Genomic DNA, 13,328 nt, shown 5'->3' with positions numbered 1-13,328 from the left:
AATGCACTTCACTTATTTCCTCCTGAATTTTAATAACAACTGAAAGATAACAGTTTCACGTTTATGCTCTGATAAACAAATAGTAATAATTCGTTATTTATATATTTAGATTCTAATAAAAAAGAGATGCGAACATTAAATGATATATGAAATATATTTTTTTAAGAACTGTTATCACATCTGCGGGATGAAATGCAATGCACCTGATTTCAGGACACATAAGGTCTGAATGGTAAATCGAGATTAAATATCCTTGGTGGAAGGATAGAAAAGAATTCACATCTAATATAGGACAAGGTCCATCTGGAGGTCAATGACAATGTAGAAGGCACTTTTGCCACTCTAAAAAAATTTGACACGGACTTAATGAAGATTGGTCTTATATAAAAAAAAAAGTATGTGGATATTAGACGTAAGAGATTCACATCGGTTATTAGACAACACTGACACAAGGAACACACGACATCAAAAAATAAATATGTTTGACACAAGCGATGAACAAAAGTAGAGGGAAATATAAATGAAGATCGATGGCGAAGATTGCAAAATTAAGATTAATGTAAGCATGAATAAAGATGTACATCAAAGAACAGTAAAAAATAAAAACACTACATTGCAGCCGCTGAAGAAGGCCAGAAGGTGTGCTGTAACAGAAAACAAATGAGCTTTTCATGAGAGAGAGAGTTATGATACTTCCCGCATGAAAAAAAAAAATAGTAATTAAACGAGCCTCCAAAATTAAGTCAGGTGAGGTCAAAACTGGCAGGAAGTAGCTATTATACATAATGTAAATCTATAGCAACGGCCATAATACAGTATATCTAGGTCACAAGTTCCCAAACTTTTTGTAATCGAATGCCAGTATAGAAAAAAAAAAACACAACTTTCTTGTGCAATTCCAGCAATTGGGTAGACGTAATTTATTTATTTATTATATTTTTTGTGTGTATAGCGTATTATTTGTCTACAGTCTACACATCAACAGTGATACTCACCAATGACACCGTTAATCTTGGCAAATCTGATCCTCCCCTTTGTTATGCTTGTATAGTTTCATATCTTTTTTCTTCCACTGCCCTATAGCATCTTAATGTTTCTTAGTATTAGGATACCATAAGAAACCTCATTCAGTTTAGAAACTTATCCTAGAGCGATAGCAGTTCGACTTCGGGTATGCTGGATTTGGAATTATGTAAATTTTTTATAGTCTGTTTGCCAGAGATGCTATTCATATTTCTCTATGGATAAATTTAGCTTTGACTGTGGGCAAAAGCAAATATATATAAGATCTAACGCAGTCGAGTGGTCAGTGCAGGAATACAGTAGCACAAGTAATGATTCTTGAGTTGACCGTTGATCGAGTTAAACATTAAAATTGAGTCTCTTTTTTATGGAGATGATACAAAACATTACCGTATTTAGTAGTCGCTTAGTGTTGAACCACGGTTACCCAAACACGCGTACTTCTGCACCCTCGCTCTTGACCATCGGATACGGCAGCACAGACTTAGGTTTTTTTACAAAAGAATTGCCAAAACTACTTTTAAAGCAGATAATTTCTTAAATACTTTAAATGTAGCAACTATAAGATGAAATGAAATCTGCTATTTTTCAATCGATTTATTTGCAGTCCCCAGCTAACAATTTCTTCCATCAAGAAAATTATTTAGGTCACATAAGCTATTTAGCAGCAGTTGGGTACCTGATAAAAACATAGTCCGTACTATCTGACCTTGACTATTACAGGAAATAACATTCGTTTTCACCCTTAGGCATATACAGTATTCCAAAAGAACTTATGAAAATGTAATTTGGCCAAAATGAAATACTGTCGAAATCAGTGGCATATACAGGATTCAGTGAAACCAGATCTAAAACCAAATGGTGCCCGATTACCCTTGTACTCGACCCAGGTGCTCTCTTTGCTTTCGGATGATATGCTCCTGGTTATAACTTATCATGTGAAAATTTGTCCCCTAAAGAGATTCCAAATTCACAATCTTTGGAATAGAAGGTGGGAAGAATAGAGAGAGAAAGTTTTTGAGCAAGAAATGCAGATTTCTCTTACTATTAATGTTTTTGACAAAAAATTAGTACAACAAATTGTTTTCGAAGTCGAACTATGCCTAAAATGTACTGGTTTGTAAAGAAGGAAAAAACTTTATTGGAAAACTATGAATGGCTGTATAACTCATATTGCAAACTGAAGAAAAAGAAATTGAGGTTTTAAACTATGCTGTAAAAGAATTCATTATGACACCCTTTATTTTATTTTACACCTTTTTCAATGATTATGAGTTTTTTTACTCCTGCTTGTACCTACATTTCGATTGTGCTAAATTTGAATTTTTGTATTGATGTGGTTAAAAGAGTTTAACATTAAAAACAAACATTAATGTATTAATATGTGAAAAGGTAATGGTAGGTTGTATTTACTTCTTATAATAAATTTCTTATAATAAAATATGCATTCCAAACGACGCGCTCTGAACAAAATATTTTTACTTGGTACACGTTTCTTCAATTTATTTATTTTAAAGTCGATATTTAAGTAAATATTAAGCAGAAATTAATACTTTTATATTAAAAAGTGCAGCAGAATTTAGGTGATCTTGAGTTAATAATCCTTCTTGGCACAGTTGTGGAGACCAAGGAAATTAGAAAGGGCCTCCTCATGATCTCGTACTTGACTAAGTTGAACCTGTTAGCATTTCTAGAACCGTAGCTAGTTTCGTGTTTTGAGAATATCAGTTTTAATAAAAATAATGAAAATGATCAAATAATTTTTGTGAGTAAATAGCGAAATTTCGCTAATACAGTATGCTGCATACTGCGGAGCAACAAAACATCTGTTGAACCTCTCTGAAACTCTGATTTATATCCGGGTTTCCTTCAAGGTCATGGAGCAACACATAAGCAACTAGTCTTTCCTCTGTCTAATCTCAAGCGTGTATTCCATATTGCAACGGATAAGGGAATACACAAAGGTTAACATGTCGTGCAAAGGGACTTGGTGGCTACACTGCACAACCATTTGATGTCATACACCTCCTCAATCAAATTGCCCAACAGAAAGCTACGAGAATACAGATGACAAACAGTACTCCTGACCATTGCACGCACAAATAGACACACAGAGACCAGAGGAGAATAATACATTGACAGTAATATATCACTACTGAAAGTCATGACCAAGAGAACCAATGTGGGCGGATTTCACACCCACAAAACCGAATTTCCTCCTCCCTTGTGTCCAAATCGGAAGTCGAGTTCGTAGTGTATTCCAGAATTCCTTTGATGTATCTACTCGCCATTTAACAAAGTGCTCAGTTCGTTCAGTGAAAACGAATGTACAAACACCACGGCCACCTTCTTGTGAGAGAGAAACTCACTTCTTTGCAGAGACGCAGGCAGCGTACAACCAGCTTTCTGACAATTCCAAGTGCTGGGCAGGGCTCGACGATGCTACAGCTCGATATGCGGTTTCCAGCGTTCCGTTGCTCATGGCAACAGCAAAGGATAATCGTTTGTAAGAAGTGTACGCATGCGTAGTGGATGACGATATGAATTCGGCAGCATTGCTGCATCTCTGTAGACACAGGCAGTCGTACCAGAGCTTTTACCGCTCGTGCCGCCACGGTAAGACTTGAAACCCCTTACCTTTTCGGTGTCAGTTTTAATGATCGTTAAGAACCTAGCCTCAAGTTCCAGCAGCTCAAGCAGGTTTCTTGTTCGAAACCGTGAAAGGAAGCTTATCCAACCCGATGCTTTAGGATGATGCTTGCAGGTATGGAAATTTTTTTTTTATTATTCCCGGGTGGTTTCACATATTTTTTTCCTTGCGATGTAACCGGATTTCTTCTTAGAGTTTTAAATTACGCTAAACAGCAAGAACGTATTTGTTTACTTTAGGAGGTTGAATAGAGCAGTCAACCTCTTCTTTCGGAGGTTGTGCGTATCAACGGAGGTGAACCGCTATTATAAACTAAGTGATCAATATTGTTATTTAAGAAAATGGCACACTTTTATGTCTTAAGCTAAATGATATTTTGTAATTCTTCTGCATGTGTTAATATTTCGAAAGGGCGCACATACCCTGAAACTACAGTGACATCTGTTATAAAGACAAATCACTTTAGCGTTCATCAAGAGTGTCTATAAATTCACATAAAAATCCCTGATGCCGGAACAGAATACTTCAGTTCCATATTGCATTAAGAAATCATTTATATGAACAGGTCGAACTTTTTTTATTCAGTCCAATCTATAAGGATAATATTTACTGAACATTGTCGAAATAACAATATAAAAATATTGCTAGTAGTGTAAAATTTTAGACAATTTTAAGAAAAGTATCACTGTTTCAACCATTAGAAATAATCATCCGGAATTATATGGTCATTTTTCTTCTTAGTTTAGGCCTATACTCAAATGAAAAACCTTTAAATGAGACAACTGACCTGAATGTATTAAATGTATTCACATATCATTGAACCATGTTGGAAAAGGCGATTATAGTTGGAACCAATGGCGTTTCAGGACTGGCTTTATTATATTTACTACGCCTATAACTTGAAAATGAAAGAGGCATCCAATGAAAGTGTGATATCATAAATAATTTAGGTGATTTCTTAGCGGATGTGGTGCCTATTCTTCATCCACATCTTCAAAGGCTTAAAATAATCTTTTTAACCAATTCAAAAGAGGACATCGAACCCTGAAGGGTGTTTAAATATTTCATGAGAAAGAAGGATAGGCGAGTTACACCGCATTTTTAATGCTTTCTAGCCAAGAATTACCAACGTTAGTATATTTAGTCTTATATGTATCAAGAAATTCACAAACTGGAGATTGTCAACTCTGAATGAAATCTTTATAATGAGTTAGATTATTTTATTATATTTTAAAGTTATGAAGTGTTTAGTATATTATCTGTGTAATGCATCAATATGAGATTAATCCGGATTTAGTAACACCGCCTTTAGTTTGCATGGGTACCAAATAAACTATCTCCATACGTAAGGTGTGACAAATAGGAGGACATTTTGTACAGATGGATGGCACAGCAAGTTAGCGCATCGTTCGTATGGGCATAGAGTGTAGAGTGTCATTTATTTATTATCACTGGAACAGCAGGAGCTATCGTATGGTTTCCACAAATATTAAATAAATGGATTGTGCAATCGTTATGATGTTCCGGTTGGACGTATGTTATCATTGATTTATTATGCATATTCAAAGGTCATAAATCAGAAAGCAAGTTAGCGAATATGGACCTGTTAATACTATAAGACTCAAGTGGCTGTTAATACTATAAGACTCAAAGAGAGTGCTGGCAGACTTCATAGGTACAATTTAGTTAAACATTCTTTTTTTTCGCTTTTAAACAGGAAATAAAAAAGTTCTAAAGAGGATTGCACACTTCTTTGCAGATTATACGAATATCGATATTAATTTGAGGGGTATGAAATCTGAAGGATGTTATTTGATGAGTCTGAAACAAGATAAATTTTGTTTTTTCCGGTTGCCTAATCAAAAGTAGATTTCTGATGAATCAGTTACTATTTATATGATCTGTTGTCCTAGAGCCACATAACCACCTGCATATTTAATCGCTTTTATGAGAGATTCAATAATAATTCTCTCGAAGGACCAATGATATCTTGGGAGCTTTTCGAACTAGTAACGAAATCTCGTTCCAATCCTTTCGGAGACCAAAATAGGCGACCCGAAGCTGAGAGTAGAAAACCCGCCATCAGTTAATCCGGGTTCGCACAATGTGCAAATGGACTCATAAATACTCACACTTATTAAGAACACAATGCACAATACAGATCGCATCATGTATAACATGAGTTGGCTATCTATGGTCGACATTCCAAGAGATTCTTAAACTAATCAACGAAGAGAATTATTTGAAATTGTCTGCATAAATACTTATTTTTGTACAACCTGGTCAGTCGATTTTCATAATACAGCTACTATTAGACCGCATATATTCAATTCTAATACTTTCATGGAAAGTCACAAAATTTTCCATACCTCCACAAGATTTTTGAAACCTTCAGAATAATTGACACTGAAGGAGAACTCATATAATCGAGTTCGAAACACCAGTATATTTCTGTACCTGGTTAATCAGAAGAAATATTTCTTTACTAACATAGTGCGCAGTAGTTTTCTGAATTTATGGTTCTATCTCTAAATAACGCTCACAGCGTAAAAGGTTCAAATTATATTAACTTTTCCGTACACTGGATGACAAATAAAACCTCAGGAATTACTGACTGAAATGACCTTTATAAAGAAGTACCCTCCATAAACGCGATTACTCATCTCAGCTTCTGCTCTATTTATACTTTAATCTGGCTCGGTTGTAAAATGGCAGCCATAAAGATGATTTTCAGTAAGTCTCCACTATAATGTCTCAACGAAGTCAACTCATCTGGCTGCGCTGTTTCGAAAGGAAACCTGCTAGACACTTGAAAACAATAGCGCATATACATTGGTTTCGTTATTCTGTTTCACTTCGAAAAGCTATCTGCAAGAAGAATGCTAATTCTGTGGTTGTGAGTTTTCTGACCGACAGCCATTACTTCCGTTAAGCAAGCTGGCACAGACCAGCGTTCTTGTTGATTCATTACACCAGAGAATTGAGGATCAGAGCGGTTCAAAATTCACAGGATTATATCATCCACACGGGTAAAAGCAGCATGATGAAATGAGCGGTAATCGCTGGTAGCACAGATATGTTACCGGCAAGAATAAATGCAGGAGGGTATACAGAGCTAAGGCATGCGAAGCTTCGCGTGCAATCGAAATAACTGTATGACGTGTGGAAAGGAAAAACCGTACAGGAGTGAAAATGCGCTTTTCTGAGAGAGAGGTGATGAACGCGTTTGATAATGCAGGAAACCATCAGAAACATGGGAGAGAAAAATATATTGTGGGGTGCGCTGTGAGAGAAGAAAAACAAGTAGATGGAAGTAATAGAAATAGATTGAACAGTTACCTCAATTTCGGTAAACAAGAATGAAAATGATATATCTGTGCTACAGGTGCAGGCATCTCCTATAGATTTTGGAACTCGAAAAACAAAAAGGGAATTAAAAAGCCTCCGAATAAAAGAAAGACAAATTGAATTAGACTCAGTGGCTAAAGGAAAACAGAATATGACTAAAAGAATTGTTTAGTTGTATTATTTCTTTGAAATTCGACACTCGTGTCAGAGAATAACGAAATATCTTAGACATGAAATTTATATCTTGAATTTAGTGTCTGAAAGGAGAAATAACTGAAATTAAATATACAAGTATATTAAAAAAAATTAATGGGAGGGTGATGCTCTGAGAATGGCGTTTCGTAAACTGCCTCCTGTTATTTTGAAATCTTCGTGAAACAGATAAAATGAGAGTTAATTATATAACTATGAAATAGCTTATTATTTCCTTTGGCTATTTACATATATTATTTTGTGATAATATACCCAATTTTACAGTGAATTTATAGAACGAAAGAGGCCTTCTGAGTTTTGAACGAAGGACATCAGAATATTCTTTAATTTCTCCAATCTGGCCTTATATTCCTTTCAGCCTCACACTTACAACCCAACTGAAAAACAACGTCTGATTTAAATGTATATAGAATAAAAAGTTCTTACTTTTATTCTCTATGTTCGATTTAGCTCGCTTAAAATGACTGGTTGCAAAAGGAACACCAAATATACCGCGAAACTATGCAGCAAAAATTACACTTAGCTAGGTGCGATTGTGTTTTCTGAATTTCAAGATACCCTAATAATCAATAAAAATAAAATCACAAACTTGCTGAGTATATAAAATCTCAAAATTATAATCCTAATCGTAGCATTAATATATTGTATACGTTTCGTGGTATTGGTGTTCCTTTTTCAACATTAGTCTTGGAAAAATAACTACATCTATCTTTATATCTAAGTAACTTCAAGTGATTATTTTTTATTGTTTAATATGGACCTTAAATAAATTCTTAAGACCTCTCAACTAGTTTCTTTATATTCTATTCGCAGTATTGAACATTATAATCAATCATACAGTGTTTTTGTGCATAGAGTGATTTTATTGTATTATATACAATAAAATCACTTTATGCAGAACTTTTCTAGGGAGGGAGGAGGGCGAATCATAACGAAATCACGCAGAAATATAATATAAAATAATTCTACATATTAAAGTCATTGCCTTCCATATCCCTTCATGCTTCTGTAGGCTACTTGCCTTGTACCCACGTGCCCTGGTGAGTAGCAGAGTTGGTAGGATCGTCGTCTTCCCACACCGGGTGGAAAAAATCTGAGTTCGAATCCCGTCGATGACGAGAGGAATTTTATAGACGTTTTTTCACAACGTGGATGAGTTAGTCAGTCTCAGCGAGGGTAGCATGGTTATTTCTCCCGGAAACTCTGGTTTTTCATCCAGCAAACAGAAAATCGATCTTAAACCACACTCAAAGTGATAATATATAATCGCAAATAACAAACAATTCTTATTTTGTATTATTACCACTGGGAACTCTCTCCAGTGGTAATAATACAAAAGCAATTAATATTTACACTTTTGAATGCAGTTTTGCATTCTTTTGAGTCGAACCTTCTTTATGAAAGTTAGATTCTGCATTTAAACAATCTAATAACAAATAGATTATCTAAAATCCTGAGATTTTACAGACATATTTACAGACAATATACACCTTAGCCGCCGATGCTCCTAAAATCCAACAACAACAGCTACTCACTTTTAATTATGTTTTCAAATCTCTTTAACTAGTATTAGGCTAAAATGTTATGTCTCTAGAAATGTCTGTTATTATTATTTCCAGTTTTAAATTTGCGTCTTCATTGTGTCTACGATAGAGTTCAAAAGCCATTTTCTAAAAAAATTCCCCTTTTAATTCTAATAATTTCTATTTTACATTTTGTATTATATTGGTAATTCAATTTTATTCTCATTTTCATTTATGTTTATGCTTTTTATCCACTGGCTTGTGGTATTCATCAGAAATGAAGACACGATGTTGCTATTTTGCTTTCAATTCCTGGGTTGGCACCCAATGAGAGGCCAGTTTTGTAAGTTGTGTGGCAACATCCGCATTTGATCAATATTCATTTAATTATGTATTTTTAATAATCAGTTTCTTAACATACAGAATTTTATACAAAGCTCTATTTTATATTATATTGAAGTCAATTATTTCTGTATTCAATTCAGAATTTACATACATTGTAACTGGAAATTGTCGTGTGATTGATGTTTAAATAAACATACTAAGTAATTCAGTGATTGATTTATTGGCAAATAGGTAGGTATTGAAAGTAGAGACTGCAAGAGAACGATAAAATGGGGTGACGTAGAAATTTCTACACAAAACAAGAATATTTACGAATAAATGAATTATGTATTGTTAATGAAACATGTCGTGGCAATTACTTCAAGCTGAGAGCTGGCGTTTATGAGCTGTTCTTGTGAAAGTATTCGAGCTCATAATTCATGAAACAAAGACTATGAGGCATCCACTTGCGCAGCAACAAATGAGCGTTATTTTGGCTCTCAGTAGTTACGTGTTAGAGTCGCACAAAGCGGCAGATCAAAGGGAAAAGGTCAGAGGTTGTGAGCGAAAATCTATTATTTTCATCGGCTTACCATTTGGATAATTTCTGACAAAAGAGGGATGAAAATTCAAGCATAACTATTTATTTTAGTACATGTAGCTTTCGGTTTAAAATTGTAGTCTCAATTTACACGAAGGATTTGATTTCTATTGCCACTCATATTTGACGATTACTCGATGTTTACCGAAAGATTTCTCTTCATTAAGAAAGCATTCTTTGTGGTAAACAAATCCCTTCTCCTATAACAAATAATTACGGTAAAAAAAATCACAATTGTCTAGCACTCATCTTTTTATTCTCCCAATAACTGTGAGGACATCAGCTCCCGATTACTCGAAGGCAGAAGGATAACCAAATGATCTTTCCTATCAGTAATTATCCTTGATGGTCGTTCTCAACATTTTCATAATTGATTTCTTTATATGTCTTGCTTTATAAATCGATTCTGAAGAGAATTCTTTCAGCCATTTATGTACCGCAAACTAGCTTGCATCGTTCTGGCTAAAAATCCAGTAAAAGGGGAAAGGGGTATCTCATTTTGGTTCGCGTTAAACTTTTGTTCTTGCTATTGTTAACAGTGATCTGTCTCTCTATCAGTTTATTTATAGACCATAAGTGGATTTTGATAACCTGCACCGCTACGAAATGGTCGACGAAGTCACTGAACCCTGCCTTGGTATATTTTAATAGCGTAAGAAGTGACTCACCCAACTGTCGCCGTATAATGTGCCATTACGGTTTGAATTTTAATTTTCGCCTTTTTTTCCCTTCGTTTTTTGTTTTTCCGAATTCCACTGAAATTGTTTTGAAAATTCACTTTCAAAAATAAAACCAAAATATAATTTAGATATATTTTTTTATAATACAGAAATATATACCGACAATTAAATAAATAAATAATATTATATACATTTTACCAATATATATTTTGTACAATTTAAAGTTTGAAGTCAATCTAATTCTATTACTTTATTAATATTATATTTATGTGATATTATTCATGACATTTAAATTAACTGTTTTCGGTAATTTACTTCTCGATAGATTACATGTCTTCTCGGTAAACTGAGATATGGACCATCCTGTATTAGCCGAGTTTAATGAGATGATTCTGACATTAACCATTTACCTTTCATCATAGTATCTTCTAGCGGCATTCAGTTCATCTGATTCCATTCTATATTATTTGTTATTCATTATAACACGTAACGGTTATATACAAAAATTATATCGATATTATTCATCCTTAACTCAGTAGAAAAACAAGAAAGACACGTTTCTAGACTTTTATTAATATGTTGGTGAGAGATACGATTTTTTTTAGCGTTGCATTTTATCCCTTCTAGTCACAGCACTGGAACAGATGACGTTCCAATGATTCTCCAAATGATTTTTGTATAATTTTGTGTTTTTAAGCTTCTTTGAATAACTTGTGGTTATGTCCCGTTCTATGGCAACAAGTTACAATTGCTGCTGGATTTGCCCTAACTATTTTTAGGGCATGCATTATACAAAAAGTGATAATATATAATCGCAAATAACAATTAATTCTTATTTTGTATTATTACCACTGGGAACTCTCTCCAGTGGTAATAATACAAAAGCAATTAATATTTACACTTTTGAATGCAGTTTTGCATTCTTTTGAGTCGAACCTTCTTTATGAAAGTTAGATTCTGCATTTAAACAATCTAATAACAAATAGATTATCTAAAATCCTGAGAGGCAAATACACGCCCGTATAAGCTTATTGCAGGAAGTTGAACATAGATAAAGCATCCATGATCAGTAAAATATATCTAAATTAGGATGAGATTAAAAAAAAGTGCGCGTAATAATACGAAAGGCGTCCAAAGCAAGCCCAACGCAGTTGAGGTGGTTCAATACATTCAACGAGAAATTGAGATGCTAATAAGATTTGATTTAATTTATTGTCACTCCTCAAGTAATATCTAACATCTTCGATAAACGTAATAATTTAAAAGTAAATTTAGATCTGCTATTAGATTGAGATTTTTTTAAATGATTTTGATGCTTATTTTAATTATTTTGATTAATTATACAGATATTGTGCACCAGTACTAACGACAACCATAATTTAACGCATCCATAATATACATACGCACACAGTGTTTTAGTATTAATAAAACATATGTTTACTAAACGTTAACGACCGATCAATTGAATATCGAAAGCACCATTACGGCAGTTTCAAACAAATTACCATAATTTGGATTCATGTAATGATGCAATGGATGCTGGAACTTGCGGATAGTGACAAAGTGCGGATGAAACTAGTTTGTAATATTAGATATTAGTAAATGTTCAGTATATGCGAGAATGTACCCACTTGAGAATTAAATGTAGGGCGGACTAGCTTTGACTTGAGTTGATGAACAAATGACCAGCCGAGTGTGTTACAGTTTCAACAATTCAACTGTCTCTAACATCGCTAGTTGATTCGCCAACCTGCTTTAATCTGTTACTGTATTTACCAATAAAGATCTGCAAGAGTAAACTTGTGCAATAAATGCACCGATTAATTCTGACAAAATAAACAGTATCTGAAGTACTGTTAGAGGAAATTAAACATAACAGACATTTTCGGCTTTAAAGAACACACACAAAAAACAAAACATTCATCCATTTATTTGATTCCATTAACTGTTAACTATTAACTGTAAATGGTTAAGAGATAATTTAGCTGGCTGTCTATTTATTTTTTACCAAGGCGAAGACTTCGATTTTTATTTTTATAAATAAAAATAAATTATATGGAAACACTGCGAACCACACATTCCATTATCACTTGCCTCCATCTTTGCTAAAAGTCCGTGTGCCTATTTCATAAATAGCTCATCTTCTCCTTGCTGCATTTTGTTTAAATCAGAAGCAACTGCTGTTTCTTAAGAGAAAAATAATCATTTGTGACTCTTCATTACCCTGCTATCTAACGACCACCAATGATTTTGTTACAGACCACATAATGAGAGTTATCTAATCCCTATTATCTTGTTTCATTTAGATAAGAATTAAAGTGATGCGAGAATTTGAAATACAAAAGTGCAGCGTTAATGACATACCGAATTGCTGCAAGTTTCAATATGCAGCATTTACAGGATCGTTTCGAATTCAGTTTATCACATGACAAGCTTTTTACAGCTATCATATGGAAGAAATACTTAAAAAAAAAACGGTTGTACTCAGAACTTCGCGGTAGTACGCAGGATAGTGGTAACACTTTCTCATACAGTGTGGAAAGGTTGTATTTGTTTAGCAACGTTGAATATTACTTCCCATCGGAATATAAAAAGTTTTTATGGGCTTTTTCACACAGTAGCTGAGTTAGTCAATCTCGGACGAGAATTAAAAGATATTCCCCCAGAAACACAGGATTTAATCTAGTAAAACAAAACCTGAAGAATGATTCACTAGCACCTAATGGCCCTTGATCTCTTTGAGGCCTAATAGCACTAGATAAAAGGCAAAGTGCAGCCATCAACCCACTGCAGGATGGAAGCCTCCTCAACAATTCATGCTGAGGGAAATGGACCATAATCTGCCACGCTGGTCCAGTGCGGGTTGACAGATCGACCGTATTCAGCAGTCAGGGGCTTGAACTCCGGTCTACTCAAAGAGCGCGTGCTACTGCACTCCCGCTCCTGACCACTCGGCTACATAATAG

At 34.3% G+C, this 13,328-nt stretch overlaps 1 protein-coding gene across 4 annotated transcripts in view; it reads left to right on the top strand.

The window, feature by feature from the left end:
* Positions 1–3,579: 3,579 nt before the first annotated feature.
* The window catches only part of LOC150085398 (uncharacterized), a 650,000-nt gene continuing 640,251 nt past the window's right edge, over positions 3,580–13,328 (top strand). For all 4 annotated transcript variants that reach the window (XR_016546970.1, XM_090374027.1, XM_090374026.1 and 1 more), the window contains exon 1: positions 3,580–3,787. The gene's annotated coding sequence lies outside the window, so the exon portion shown is untranslated. The remainder of the gene's footprint in view (positions 3,788–13,328) is intronic.

The sequence above is a fragment of the Mastigoproctus giganteus genome, chromosome 5 (assembly GCF_048544385.1).
Source record: "Mastigoproctus giganteus isolate SK-2022 chromosome 5, ASM4854438v1, whole genome shotgun sequence".
NCBI lineage: Eukaryota > Metazoa > Arthropoda > Arachnida > Uropygi > Thelyphonidae > Mastigoproctus > Mastigoproctus giganteus.
The sequence above is the reverse complement of the archived record's forward strand: the minus strand, read 5'-3'. Positions and strand labels throughout refer to the sequence as shown.